The following is a 15,954-nucleotide window of genomic DNA, read 5'->3' as shown; positions in this document are numbered from 1 at the left end:
CTGGGAAAGATGGAAGGCAGGAGGAGAAAGGGGACAATAGAAGATGAGAAGGTTGGATAGCATCACCAACTCAATGGGCATGATTTTGAGCTAATCCCAAAAGATAGTGGAGGACAGAGGAGGCTGGCGGGCTGCAGTCCATTGGTTGCAGAGTTGGACATGACTGAGTCACTAAAACTTTCACTTTGAATATGGAAAACTTAACAGTGCTGGTTTTTAAATCACTTAAGTTAGCTGCAGAGAAAATACTTAGTATCAAAAGGACTTAGATACTACTGTTTAAAAGTAGTATTAATACTACTTAAAAGTAGTATTTTTAAAAATACCATATAAATTTTCATCATACACACAAAAATATTTCCGTTTAATAAAGATTTTCTCATCATGCTTAATGAGAAACAACTAAAATGTCATGAAAACAGTCCAGAAGGGACATTTTTACTATTTGTCTTTCAGATCATATATTTTTTCTTCAAAATCTGTACATATTCTTGTGATGTTTTCAAAAGCAGGTCCTGAGACAGATTTGACCCATCTGTAGTTCCTAGAGGAGAAAATCCATCGGACTCAGATTAAAATTCAGCAGCAGCTAGAAAGAAAAAGGATTACATTCTTTATCTAAAATACTTGAGTTAACTCAGTATTAGTTAAAAAAAACTGAGATATTTCTAAGTGCTCTGAAAAATGAAACATATCTATAGATGACAGAAAACAAAATACAAGATTACAATTATATAATCATCCATGGTCCCACATGTGGCTGAGTATCAGAGCTTCTGGCTTTCTCATTCTTCATCCATTTACTCAATAACTATCTGCTAAGGTGCTGTGACAAACACTGGAATTACAAGATGAAGGTGACCCAGTCACCCTGAGAAATTATAATGCCATAAATTGTAAAAATAGATGAACAGACAATTTCCATATGGAGTCTTAAATACTAAGACAGGTATACAAGTTGGCACAAGGAACACTCAGAAGGGACAGCCGGCTTTATGTCAATACTGCCAGCTTTTTGGTGGAGGTGCTATGGCAGTAGCTACCTGAAGGACAGGAAAAAGTACAAGAGTCAGAGGGGAGAAGCACGTACAAAGACCAGAGGTAAGGAAATGAATCTGCGAGATCCTACACAGTCTGGCTGGTTAGATGCACAGCTAAGCAGCAGAATAAGGTGGCAAAGAGATAAGGCCAACTACTTTGGAAGGACCCACATTGATACAGGTGTTTGGAGCTTTTCCTGAGGGCAAGAGATAAACTAGTGACAAAGTCAATGACACAGAAGTTATAAAGTCACCCACCAAGTGACAGCTATGCAAATATAACTGCTTGAGTCTGGGTGTTCTAGCCTTAACCACTACCAGACACTTGAGACGTTGATGAACTCCATGCTTTCTGAGAATGGTGTCAGGGTGCAGACGGACAGTTCCACAGTTATGGCAGGAGTAGAGAAAGGATACAGTCAGAAATAAATAGAAATACATAGACCTTTTGAGATTTTTTTTTAAACTATGGAACATGATGAATAAATGAGGAAGAAGAATATTTTTCACTATGACTGCTCATGCTTTCACATTTTTCATTAGCCATGTATAAGAAAAAAAATATTTAACATAGCATCTGTTATCCAAACAATGGAAAGAGATGCCACTTGTTTACAGTGCATTTCAGAAATCAAAATCTAAATTTAATTCATACATTTTGGCAACATACCTTCTCTTAGTTCTCTAGTTATACTCCTGTCCAACTCCTGCTGCATCTGAAATAAGTCAAATATTATTTATCTTTAAGTTAAGTAAGAGATATTATCATAGGAATGTTATACAGCTTACTAAATGTGACATTTAAATAATAATTTTAGAGACTAGACCTAACTTGAAGATTACTTAAGTAGAAAAATAATCACATAAATAAAAGAAAATGCATTCCTACTTATTCTGCTTATAAATAACAGAGAACATATATATAGAATGCTAATCTGATAAAAAGTACAATAAATATCAGTCTATCGAGTACACATAATTTCAAAGAATTAGAGAATGACCCATGATCTTATGAATGACCCACAAGATTACTATCTTCTCCCCCTAACAGCTCCTGCCCTAAATTCATACTTCTGAGACCTTTATTTTGATTTCTAGGTGAGGATCCTGTTCAAATGGAGGAAGTAATTTGAGTTGAATGTTATTAAGGAGAACACACCTGCAATTTTCTTTAAACTTTTCCATTTAACAAAAACACAGAAAGGTGAGAAAATTATACACAAGAGAACAATGTACCAGCAAATTTTTATTCTAAAGGTGTTTAGTGAGAAGGATTAACACATAACTGTTAGTTTCCAAACTATGTCCCATAGAAGGGGAAAGTCCCACAGGGGTCACTGCAGGGTTGAGGAACTGAGAAGTCACAAGTGCAGGACCTCTGGCCACTTCTTTGGCTAAAATGCTTTATACTTATCTCTGTTTTATATAATATGGTTCCACACAATTTTTTTTAAAGAAAGTTTGTTTTCTTTGAAAAAAAAAAAAAAAAACTTTTTTAAAGGTATGAGAGTCATGATTTAGGCAAAGTTCGTAATTCTACAAAAGGAGTAAGAAAGCCAAAGACTTTCTTACTGAGTCCAGAGTCCTATGCCAGCTACTTCCTCAGATTAAGAAAAAACACATAGATTTTTAACTATAATGCAGAGAAAATGAATATGTAAAGCCTTCTTACATAGTTCAATAATGCCTGTGGCATGACATGACATAGTAGCTTTCTAACTAAATCATGCTTTAAAGGCAAGAACAAGAATAAATTATTGTCAAACTCCTATATGTAGCAGTTATTTGATATAGTTAATTTATAAAGCATACATTTTCAAAAACACACACTACAGGGAACTTGAAAGAGAAAAGTTTCAAGGTGAGGACTTATATTCCTACCCTCCTTATGAGAGGTGAGATTAACCTAACTGGTGAGTTTGGGAGAAGGAACTTCTCCCAAAGTGCTTGCTTGGTTCCAAATCTCTACTTCGAAAAGATGTGTGTGCCCAGCGGGCCGTGAACTTGGGTGTGCAGTAGACAGCCTGTGTCTGGGACAGGGGTCAAGCATTTGCTTCTTCCTCTTAGGCCTGCGTGGGGAAGTGTGATTTGAGATGAAGTGTTCGGAGGCCCACTGTGACTGTACAGCTAAAGCACGTCCTCCAGTTTCACAGCTCTCAAGTACTAAGACCCAATGTAGATGCAGTGCTGTGAAAGAAACCTTAATTGCTCTCCTACGATGACAAGAAGCCAAATGAGAAAATAGGTTGAGACTACATTTAACAAGGGCTACTTTTCCGTGCATCACAAATATCAGGAAAACACCATTAAAACTATAAACCTGTGTGCACTGACTGAAATGGATATTTAATCACAATGATTGAACAGTGAAAACTGGTTGCAATTTAAAGACGCCCCATCTTTGCTAACTTAGATACCATGCATCCAGGTGATGTCAAGATAGAGATAAAGTGAGCTTCATTTATAATGTTTAAATGTTTGAATTAACTACAAATCTAGAAATATTCTACAAATGCTCACCAAGATTGTTTTTTTTTTTAATTTTAAATAAAAATGTTATAGGTAAAATAGCCGTTAAAGAAAATGACAAAAATGTCATTTTTTGTAAGAAACGACAAAATTTATGTAAGCAAATGACAAAAAAAAAATGTTAAGCTAAAACTGGTAATTAATGTTTTGGTTTAGTATTGTGAGTTTATTTAATTCATAAAAAGGATTTATCTAGGATTCCTTTAAACAAAAAGCATCCATATGTGGTTAGTGTTTAGATGCCAGTGATTCACTTATGCTTAGAGGCAGAAAAACTTCGTTGGGTACAGCAGAGCTTGGAAATGATTATGAACAATTGCCAACTGAAATCAATTAAAAAAGAAGTGAAACATCTGAAAGAATACTTTTGGATACTAGGCAATAAGATTTCATTCTAAAGTAGAATATAAATGCAGCTTTTCAAGAAATTTAATGATTTAGTAAGTATGTCTTAAAATCAAGAACTCTGGGACAAAAAAAATCATAAAATTTCTGTTTCCTGTATTAGCACAGCGAATTATGACTTTTACTTAGTGTGCATTAAGTCAAATAAACAACTCAGAAGTTAACCAAATTAAAAACAAGGATCATTCATATCAGGAATCTGAAACCCAGTGGAGAAGAGATAATAGAACTAACTTTGGTCAAGTAATTCTCGATGCTGTTATTTGAAGGGCATGGAATTAAAGTAGAAAAACCTACGTTCGCTCTTGGAGTAAGATTTCCATTGAGCACTAAAGGATTATTGAAATTTCCAACACAAGGGGGCTCCAGGACTGGCCTCGTGCTAAGAGTGCCAAGTAAAGATTTGTTCTGCTCTTTCTCCACCTCAAGTTTGATGCTGATCACTGCAAGCCTCTCATGAGTCTTAGGGAAGATGGGAAACATGAACATAGTGATTTGCATTTTTAAAGTTGCCATATAGTAAATGGAATTCCCAATAAACTGTTTGAACACTGAAAACACAGAGCAGATCTCCTGCAAACAATGATAGTTGTAGCCTTGTTCTAAAGAAGTACGCATGTGTCTAGGGCTCTTCAAGTAACAAGTCACAGTTGGGACAGGAGAGAAAGGGCATCAGAGAGAAAGGGAGGTGGCCCTACAGTGACACCTCCTGCCCTCTGGGACACACCTGCCCCCAGGAAACAGTTCAGTAATGAAGAAACACCCCACCCCACAAAGCCACTTTCAAGCATTTGCTTTCACCACCCTTGTATACACGTTTCACTCATGACCTCAGAGAAATTAAGCTTTTGCCTCTGAGGAATCATCTCGAGTCACAATCTAGAGGGGAGGACAAGAAAGTCAATTGGTGATTGAAAAGAGCTAAAACAGCCTCAGGAACAATTACAAGTATTCTCTGCTCTTCCAAGGTTCACTTTATGTTACTTCACTTCTAGGAAAGGCCTATGTCAGCATCTGCTTTTGATAATTAAAAAAAAAATTTTTTTTTTTTGAAGAGACTTTTTGATTTCATATAAAAAGGTTCAGCGTACGTTTTACAGTGAGAAGCATCGCACTCCCCAAGCAGGGAGACTGGCCCCACTGAGCTCCTTCCCTGGAAGCCAGACCCCACATCCCAGTGTCAAGTCACCACAACCCTGAACCCTATATGGGAGCACCTGTGCTTCACTTGTGCATATTCATTTTAGGCTTCATGTAGCAGAATGTGCCCTTGGGTACCTGCTTCTTTGTTGTATGCTGTTTTGGCTTATGAAAGGCTTCCTAGGAATGCTCTGCTTTCATACAGTGGGGAAACCTGGACTAGGCACTGGAGGTGCCATCTGTCCTTTCCATCCTCCACACCCCACCTCAGTCAGGTCACCATACTATTTCTAGCCACTCTGTGAATTATCCTGTCTTTCACTCCTGTGTTAATTGCCCCCAATTTCACAAGCATGTCTTTATGCAGTGTGCTGCTGCTGCTAAGTCACTTCAGTCATTTCTGACTCTGTGTGGTAAAACTTAAAAGGACACAGTATTAATAGTTTGTCTTAGGCCGCCCTCTAGCAGTGACCATCTAGTTAGCTTTCACTTCCTACTAATCTCATTAACTGCACTCTATAAAAAGTAGGCTTTAGAGACAAATAAATAAACTAAATTTACTTTCTGTGATCCTGTGTTTTGACTTACTTATCTAGTTTACCTTCCAATGACTTTCTAACTTCTAGTTCTACTAGGTAGAGTTGCTTATATTTTTCCAACTCTGCTTTATGAGAAACTTCTTGCAAATTTTTCACCTTGGAGAGTTCAGATTCCAAGTCTTTAATTCTGAGTTCCATCTGACTTCTTATGGAAACATTATTCTTCTCTTGTAACTGCTCTAAGTTCTCCCGAGAGCTGCTTGTATCAAAGGCAAATTTAAAAAGATAATATTTTAAAAATAATCATTAACCTGCAAAATGATATTTTCTCCCTTTACCTTTGAGTCAGTGATTCAGAAAGCAATTTTAAAGGTTAAAAAAAAAAGAGCAGAAGTTTAAAATAATAAGCAAGGTGAAAAGACAGCCTTCAGAATGGGAGAAAATAATAGCAAATGAAGCAACTGACAAACAACTAATCTCAAAAATATACAAGCAACTCCTACAGCTCAATTCCAGAAAAATAAATGACCCAATCAAAAAATGGGCCAAAGAACTAAATAGACATTTCTCCAAAGAAGACATACAGATGGCTAACAAACACATGAAAAGATGCTCAACATCACCCATGATAAGAGAACTGCAAATCAAAACCACTATGAGGTACCATTTCACGCCAGTCAGAATGGCTGCGATTCAAAAGTCTACAAGCAATAAATGCTGGAGAGGATGTCAAGAAAAGGGAACCCTCTTACACTGTTGGTGGGAATGCAAACTAGTACAGCCACTATGGAGAACAGTGTGGAGATTCCTTAAAAAATTGGAAATAGAACTGACTTATGATCCAGCAATCCCACTGCTGGGCATACACACTGAGGAGACCAGAATTGAAAGAGACACGTGTACCCCAATGTTCATCGCAGCACTGTTTATAATAGCCAGGACATGGAAGCAACCTCGATGTCCATCACCAGATGAATGGATAAGCAAGCTGTGGTACATATACACAATGGAGTATTACTCAGCCATTAAAAAGAATACATTTGAATCAGTTCTAATGAGGTGGATGAAACTGGAGCCTATTATACAGAGTGAAGTAAGCCAGAAAGAAAAACACCAATACAGTATACTAATGCATATATATGTGCAATTTAGAAAGATGGAAACAATAACCCTGTATATGAGACAGCAAAAGAGATACTGATGTACAGAACAGTCTTTTGGACTCTGTGGGAGAGGGAGAGGGTGGGATGATTTGGGAGAATGGCATTGAAATATGTATAATATCGTATATGAAACGAGTTGCCAGTCCAGGTTTGATGCACGATACTGGATGCTTGGGGCTGGTGCACTGGGACGACCCAGAGGGATGGTATGGGGAGGAAGGAGGGAGGAGGGTTCAGGATGGGGAACACATGTATACCTGTGGCAGATTCATTTTGATATATGGCAAAACCAATATAATATTGTAAAATTAAATAAAATAAAATTTAAAAAAAATAAAATAAAATAATTATCATCAATGTGAAGTGAATTAAATGTGAATTATTAAATTAAAGTGGAATTATTGTTATAGTGGTGCTTATATAATCTGATAATTCAAAGAACAAGAGGATCAACTTAACATTTTAAAAATTGAACAAGACAACTTAAAAATAATTCGAGAGGATGGTACCAGTTCTAAACCACAATATTTTCTTTTCCTCCTAGTAGTCTTGTTTTATACCAATTGGTCTTATAAATGAAAGGATTCTCTAGTAAGAATCATTCTGATAGGTCAATTTGGTGATAACTGTGATGGAAATGGAATATTTAAAGGGAGAAACAAGTGTCCCCTTCCTTCCAAAAAACTACCAAACCAATTGCTCTAAGGGAAGTAGAGGTAACACATAAGCTGTATAGATCCAAAACATAATTTACAATGAGGTGAATTAAAGCACATGACAGATGAACAAATTAACCTGGAAAAATAGGTTGACTTCCTTTAATTTCTCTATGAGATCCTGTCTTGCCCTTTCTTCAATCTCCCGTTTATACTGCTCTACCTGACTGTGTTCTATCATATTCATTTCTATATGACTTCTGAGGTGCACTACTTCTTGCTCCAACTTCTTTTTGTTCTTCTCTAGTTTTTCCCATTTCTTTTGCATTCCTCACATAGATAATAACTCCTCTCAAAGAACTTGATTTTTTGCATCCAGATGCAGACATTTTGAAGATGCAGTTTCCAGCTCTGCTGTAAGATCATCAATCTGCAAGAAAGAACAATACTGTTTGGTAATGAGGCAAGTGGACTGAGCACAGCCTAACTCAAACCCAGGATCAAATAGGCATGATGGTATCTGTATTGTAGAATGTAGGACCAGGGATTGCTCAGAGAATCAAGAAAGAAGTTCAAATCACCAAGAGTCATAAAATATATTCTTCACTGTCATCATCTTTGTCACACAACATTTGCACTTGATTTTACACTCTTTCCTATTTTTTCTCCATAAAATGACTACAAGTCACCTCTTAGTAGAATGTCTCTTACTCCTTCCCCCCATTTTAATGCCCCATGTTTTAAAGAAGTTTGAGGAATACTGTATTGAATTATCTAGGGCTGAGTTAATAAATGCTTCCCAAAAGAAGATTGTGAAAATAAGACTCTCATTAATAAATCTTATAAATATGGATTCTAATCCCATAAGTCTTTTTCTGAACTATGAATAGTTTTTGCTAATTTGAACTGCATTCTAAAGAAAAATAACTCAAAAGGTTAAAGAAATCCCATCTCCTAATAACTTAGTGAGATGATCCATACATTTTTCTGAACAACAACAGCAAAAAGTGCCTCATTTCTGTAACCATTTGTTACTTTTCACAGAACAGAACATACCAAACAAAAGAACAAGCAAAATTTGCAGGAATTTCAGTGACACCGAGTTGCAAATAACTTTCCTTTGGACAGAATGATTACTCGGTAAGTCGAGGTAAGTGGAGGTGGTGGTATTGAAACTGTTTACAAATTTTTTGACACTTTTCCCTGAAATTCCTTCCCCTTAAATATGTTCTGGCCTCAGTAACTGATTTCTACTAGACAGAGTCTGGGGAAACTGACTTTTGCTCTATGGGAAAGCCCACCCTTAGCATCAGTCACTATCCTGCGAAGAAGCCCAGACCACATACTGAGCACCTTGTCATTGCCCCCACTGACCGCCCCCAACTAATGTCCCATCCAGAAGCAGGCTGCAACTGCCAGACATGTACATGAACTAATCTTCAGATGACTCTGGCGCCACCTTCACGATATCCCAGCTGATGCCAACTGGAAAAGAAACGTGCTGGCCTCACTCACTGAGCCTTACCCCAACACAAATTTTTGAACAAAGTAAATTCTGTTTTGAGCCACTAGGCTTTGACGTGCTTTATTATACAATTTGCTGGCAATAAATACCTGGCACAGATACTGATATTAAAAATGCCATTAAAAAGGAACTAAAAGATGTGAGAATGCCTTTCAACCTGGAGGTAGGTGAGATCTGAATGGATGCAGAGAAAGAAATGAACACCCAAAGGACTTCATGACATTGTAAACTGAATCCTGATGGCCCTTAAAGAGGCTGCTGGTGACAGCTTCTAGGCAAGAGAAGAAAACAACACTGAAACACAGGGGAAAGGAGACTCTTGCTATGAACCAGCTGAAAGTAACATCAATGAGAGGGATAAGCTATCAAAAAAAAAGGGGGGATATTAAATATAAAGGAACCAGGCTCAATTATATTTGGGTTCAATATCTGTTATCTCCTTTACAGCATCTCCACATGTCCAGTGGTCAGATCAGATCAGATCAGATCAGTCGCTCAGTTGTGTCTGACTCTTTGCGACCCCATGAATCACAGCACACCAGGCCTCCCTGTCCATCACCAACTCCCGGAGTTCACTCAGACTCATGTCCATCAAGTCAGTGATGCCATCCAGCCATCTCATCCTCTGTCATCCCCTTCTCCTCCTGCCCCCAATCCCTCCAGCATCAGAGTCTTTTCCAATGAGTCAACTCTTCGCATGAGGTGGCCAAAGTACTGGAGTTTCAGCTTCAGCATCATTCCTTCCAAAGAAATCCCAGGGCTGATCTCCTTCAGAATGGACCAGTTGGATCTCCTTGCAGTCCAGTGGTCACATGATGCTAAAAGAGAGAAACAACTTCTGGGCTAAGATCAAACCTAGGGTGCTGCCAGGAAAACATGGTCTAAAGGTGAAGCCTGTAGACTGTAAAACCCTTCATTAAGACCCTGGAAAGACTTAAGGTGGTGCCTCACATTCCTTTAAAGATCTTAAGGGCATAAGAATTTTAAAGGCATCATCCTACAAAGCTTCACAAGAAGCCCAAGGTGCAGAGCTTCTCTCAAAAAAGATTTGTGAGTGTAGCCTCTCCAATGACATGAACCCCAATCCAATTCACAGGACACTGAAAGCTTTAAAGAGAACCTTCCAGGAAAAAAAAAAAAAAACAGTGCTTGGCCTAACAGAGACCAAGACATACAAATGAGAAGAGACCTTTGGGATTTTCTTAAAAGTTCAATAAAGAGGAAGCTGGCTTAAGAAACACGACTCAGCTACAGACAGAGGTCATTTCTTATGAAAAGGACAGCACACAGAGCCCAGAGGGTATAGCAAAGGAGAAGCACTCCTATGGGCAGGACCAAGTCTTCTTTCAAAGGGCTGCAGCACCAAACTGGACCTCAGAGCTGCTATGGACTATGGTGCCTCCCGTTTCCCATTTCTGAATGGGAGACTCCAGTCATTCAGCAGAATGGTGGGGGTGTGGGTGGCAGATAACTTGTCCCTTTAGTTCTCAAGTCTTAGTACTGAGAAGGTTGTGCTCACAGGGTCACACTCTAGAAATCACACCCAGAAACCTCATCTGCATGTGCCACCTGTACCTGATGAAGACGGCAAGACCTCTGCTTGACCCTGGGCCTGACACTGCTAACAACTGAGACTTGTGAGGGAACAGGTAGGGAAAAGGGTATTTTTCATTGGAAGGAATATAAAAACTTGTGGCCAGTGAGTAACTGTGCTAGTTTTTAAATGTACCCATTAGTTTTAAAAACTTTATTCTGTAAAAAATGGTAGAATATAGGCCAAGTATAAGTGACTTGTTCCTATTGAACAGAAGATGATGAAAGTGATGCTGTGTTAACTGCAAAGCGAGGTTAGACAAGGAAGCAGAGCTTCTGCCTGGCTCTCAACCTGGGAACCAGGCTCCATGTTGTGAGTAAGCCCAGGCTGAAAAGAAAGCCTAGGTGTTCAGGGTAGGTGTTTCACTTGTCTGCCTTCACCAAAGTCCAGCCAACCACAGATGCCAACTATCAGACATGGGAATGAACACACCTTCACCGGATTCCAGCCCCCAGCCCTTGAGCTGCCCCACCTGAAGCTGAGGGGACGAGAAGCCAGCCATCCTGGCCACCTTTTCCTAAGGGTAGATTTTTAACAAAACCAATGTTGTTTATTGAAGCCACTAAACTTAAAGCTGATTAGGAAAAAAAACAGAAAAATGGATTTTTGAAAAAGAGAAAATAAAGAAACATAACTTAAATGCAGGTAGAAACTGGTCTTCTATAATCTGGAATGTAATAAAAGGTGAGATTTTTAATGACAGTGTTGATGAGAAGAAGCATATAACTAGAAGGAAGACTTAAGAACTATTCAGGAAAAAGTTTTTTCAGGGTTCCCCTCAATTACAATTTGTTACACATATGCAGGTGTGACTCCTTAGAATTGCTGCTCAAGTTTGAAAGCAATGAAGACTAGTAATCAATGAGACATATGATTTGAACTATAAGAAATAACTAGAAATAGTTTAATTACCAAAATCAGACTCTTGACCTCATCTCAATTTACTAAAATTCTAAAAGAGATGGGTAGTTTTGAGTAGTTACTAATCTAGAATTCAATCTTCATTGTCCTCTCCTCAAAGAGAGAAATAAAACACCACGAGATGCCACTTCATACTTGCTAGGATGGCTATACTCACAGATACAGGTAATGACTAGTGTTGACAGTAAAATATAGAAATGGGAACGTTTTACATACTTTGGATAAAAATATAAAATGATGCAGCCATGCTGGAAAACAGTGTGGCAGGTCCTCAAAAGGTTAAACAGAGTTGTTGTGTAATACAGCAATTCTACTCAAAACTGTTTTCCCAAAAGAAATGAAAAAATATGCTCACACCAAAACTTAGACATAAATGTTCACAGCAACATTACTGACATTGGCCAAAACGTAGAAACAACCCCAAAGGTCCATCAGATGATGAATGGACAAATAAAATGTAGTACGTCCATACAATAGAATATTATTGAACAATAAAAGCAAGGAAATACTGATACATGTTAGATGTACCTTGAAAATATTATGCTAAATGAAAGAAGGCAGTCACAAAGGATCCCATATTGTGTGATTCCACTGACACAAAATGTCCAGAAAAGGGACATCTACACAGTCAGGGAGTTGAGTCATGGTTCCCTCAGGCTGGGAAGATCATGAAAGGAAAACTGGCACAGTGATTTCTTTGGAGGGTGATGAAAATGTTCTAACATGGTAATGCCTGTATAACTCTTTAAACACAATAAAGTTACTGAAGTGTACAGTTTAAATGAATGAACTGCATAGTATGTTCATTAGATTTTAACAAACCTGTCACCAAAAACAACAGCTGCTTTGGGGTCATTAATGCTGTGCTGCTCAGCTTCAGATCACCAGCCAGGGTTCAAGACAGAGAGAATCAAGAGTGTGCCCTTTTTATCTCAAAATGATATAGGGAAAAGCTGTCTTTTTTACTGGTGTCCAATATTTATATTTCCCCAAATTAAGTGATTTTGCGGTTCTAAAACTGTAAAAATTATCTTGTGTTTTAGCATATTAAGTTGAATATCCATTTCAGTTTGACTGGTTTTTAAATCTCCATGGAAACTAAGCTCTCCATTTTCATATTCATTTAACTTCCTTCTTGTCATTTTTAAGAGTTTCTTAATTCTGTAGAAATGTATAGAATGAGTAAGTTCTTTAAGAGCAGATATTTAATAATTAAAAATATATGTTCTATTAGATAAAACAAGCAAATCTATAAATTATAATCCTTTCTCATTGTTCAAATGTAGTATTCCTTGAAAGCATAATAACTAAATTCTAATCTTAGATAAATATGAAGAAAAATTTTATCACATTTAAATATACTGTGTGTGATATATGTAATATATGAGTTCTTATAAATAAGTTAATGTCAACTTTTAGCATGCTAGTGTGAAATATTAATTTATTATTGAATATTAATTATAAACCAGAGATCAGTATTCAAGCTAAAGATGAAGAGATATTATATATGAATGTTTTTTTAAAAGACACAAGACACATTTGCTCCTACTGACCACAGCCTGTACAAAAAGAAAAGGAAGTAGATACAAAAAACCAACAAGATTCTGACTCAAAATTGAAAAAAAAAAAAAATCTTTTGAGCCTGAGTTAAGCGGGAAATAACCCAGGCTGAGAGTTTTAGAAGAAAGGAAATCAGAAGAGAGAGAGAGGGTACCAGTCTCTTCAAGACTGTTTTAAGAGATGTAGAAATCTTGCCCAGCACATTGTTAACAAAATGCAAAGCAATGTAGAGAAAATTAAAAGAGAAAAAATATTAATGAGAATCAGAGAAGAACCCTTTGTATAATCATCCCTTGGCATCCACAGAGGACTGGTTCAAAAATCCCCCAACACTCCGTGGATACAAAATCCACGAATGCCCAAGTTTCCCTAAGCACATCTTCCCTATACTTTCAGTCATCCTTAGATCACTTACATTATCTAATACAATGTAAACGCTTTGTAAATAGTTATAAATACAGTGTAAACACTATGGAAATAGTTGCCAGCTTGAGACCAATACAAGTTTTGCTTTTTGGAACTTTCTCAATTTTTTTTCCCTGAATACTTTTGATCTTGGGTTGGCTGAATCTGTAGATGATGAGGGTTAACTGCACTCGGCAAAAAAAAAAAAAAAAAAAAAGAAGAAGCAGTTTTTTATCTTACTGATCAAAACATGGTCACTAATTTTATTATTCTTTAAGTTACACGTAGATTTTTGTATGTACATTTTATAACTAAAATTTGGGGGCAAAAAGAAAATATAAGTTGAATCAAGATACTTTTTAATGTTGTTCAACAGTAACACAGGTAGGTTTTTAGATAATAAATTACTTGAATGATGAAGGGAAGGAACACAATTAAAAGAAGGCAGGATTACCAAAAAGAACAAAGATACTTTGCAGAAGTAAAAATTCAGCATAGATGATGAGGAAGAGAGTGGCATTACTATATGCAGAGGCACGGTTGTTACTGTTTTAGAAATCATTAGAGATAAGTATAACACTGCTGCACTCAAAAACATTTCAGATTGTGCTGACTTTCCACAGTAAACTTTGAAATAGGATAATGTGTTTAATTATGAAAATACATTTTAAAAATGAATTTGTGTCTAAGGTTTTAAATAAAATAAAATTATACTTTTATTAATAGTTGATATTATCAGAAATATTAAAATCTTACCCAGTAATCTCTTTTTCTAACTCACTGTTTTTCTTCTTTTCTTGGTCCAAGCTATTTTCCAGAGATTGTTTTAATTCAATGTATTTCTTTAATTATTCCTTTTCATCCTCAGACTTAGAAAAAAACAATTTAAGAAAATTATTTTTAAACACCTAGAGAGACTTATTTTTTCTTAAAAATATTATTTCTCATGAGTTCACAAGTTAATATGACTTTATAGTAAACACAGTTTTTAAACCTGATTGATGCCAATAACAGATTTCAAAATTGATGACTTTTCCTAAAACAACTTAAAATGATTTTTCATTTCATCATTTTTCTGGAATTTAAATTGCCAACATTTATTTGTTAAAAATAGAGACTTTTACACATAAAATACTAAATGTTAATGAAAGTTTTTTTAAACACTGCCTATATTTACATTTTACTTTCTAGAGATGCTCTAAAATCATTTTCATTAATGGTTCAAGATATTCCAGTTTTTGTTAAGTCCCACCTTACTAAAATAATCTTTGAAAAATTCCCATGCAACCCCCATCTCTTAAAAAAAATCCAATAAATGAAAAATACACTCGTTCATAAAAATGGTTCAATACAGACATAGTGTTCATTCTTAATGAAGAGAACAAACTACAATATTTAAAATGATTCATTCTCAGAAATCTCACAGAAAGGTCTGTATTACAAAAGAAATTCAAAATTATCAATCAAATCATTACTCAAATTTCTGGACTCAAATAGATGTTTGTGTACCAATGTTCAAAGCAGCATTATTAACAATAGTCAGAAGGTGGAATTTCATTGACAGATGAATGAATAAACAAAATGCGGTCTATATAAAATATTGCATTTGGACTGTCACAACTTTTTAAATTAAAATCTTACTACAAAAATCATTAATTTTATGAATTCAGTTGATTTCTTCTATAGAGGAATCAGAGTACTAGTAGCAAGCAGTATCAATAAAAATACAATAAGCTAATCAATGAGACTTTTCATATTGTCCAAAATATTCTTATATATTACTAGTAAAAAAATTAAAATCCTTTCTCAGTATGACAGAAATTAAGAGGTTCACTTACCGATCTTGTACTTAACAGGTTTTTCTGAAGCTGTTCAATTTTGCCCACTTGCTTTTTGACTGTAGTTTGTAACTTGACATTTTCAATTTCAAGCCTAAAATACAGATTTTAAAATAATTATTCTAACACATGTTTGTTTTTTTTTTTTAAGATTTTTTTTTGGACATAGACCATTTTAAAGTCTTTATTGAATTGACTGCAATATTGCTTCTGTTTTATGTTTTTGTTTTTTGGCTGTGGGGCACGTGGGGCCCCAGCTCCCCAACCAGGGATCAAACCCACACCTTCTGCCTTGGAAGTCATAGTTTTAACCCTTGGACTGTCACGACATTCCTTCAGACAAAGATTTTTAAAATATCACACTGTTTTTGAACAAACATCTGCAGGTTCAACTACATAGGTTCTTAGAATTTTGAAAAGTAGATGATTTGATCACTGTACTGTTTTTCTATTTGTGACTAATAACCTTCCCTGGTGGCTCAGATGGTAAAGAATCTTCTGACAATGCAGGAGACACAGGTTCGATCCCTGAGTCAGGAAGATCCCCTGGAGAAGGGAATGGCAACCCACTCCAGGTTTCTTGCCTGGAGCACTCCATGGACAAAGGAGCCTGGATGGCTAGAGTCCATGGGGTTGCGA

General features: G+C 36.4%; 1 protein-coding gene and 1 pseudogene across 1 annotated transcript in view; one reads left to right on the top strand and one right to left on the bottom strand.

Moving 5' to 3' along the window:
• Nucleotides 1-15,954, top strand: part of LOC123465559 (liprin-alpha-1-like) — a gene marked incomplete in the record, with an annotated part of 992,590 nt that overhangs the window by 620,666 nt on the left and 355,970 nt on the right.
• Nucleotides 358-15,954, bottom strand: part of LOC112577730 — a 79,571-nt pseudogene continuing 63,974 nt past the window's right edge.

Source organism: Bubalus bubalis, chromosome 1 (assembly GCF_019923935.1).
Source record: "Bubalus bubalis isolate 160015118507 breed Murrah chromosome 1, NDDB_SH_1, whole genome shotgun sequence".
In the NCBI taxonomy this organism is placed as follows: Eukaryota; Metazoa; Chordata; class Mammalia; order Artiodactyla; family Bovidae; genus Bubalus; species Bubalus bubalis.
The sequence above is the reverse complement of the archived record's forward strand: the minus strand, read 5'-3'. Positions and strand labels throughout refer to the sequence as shown.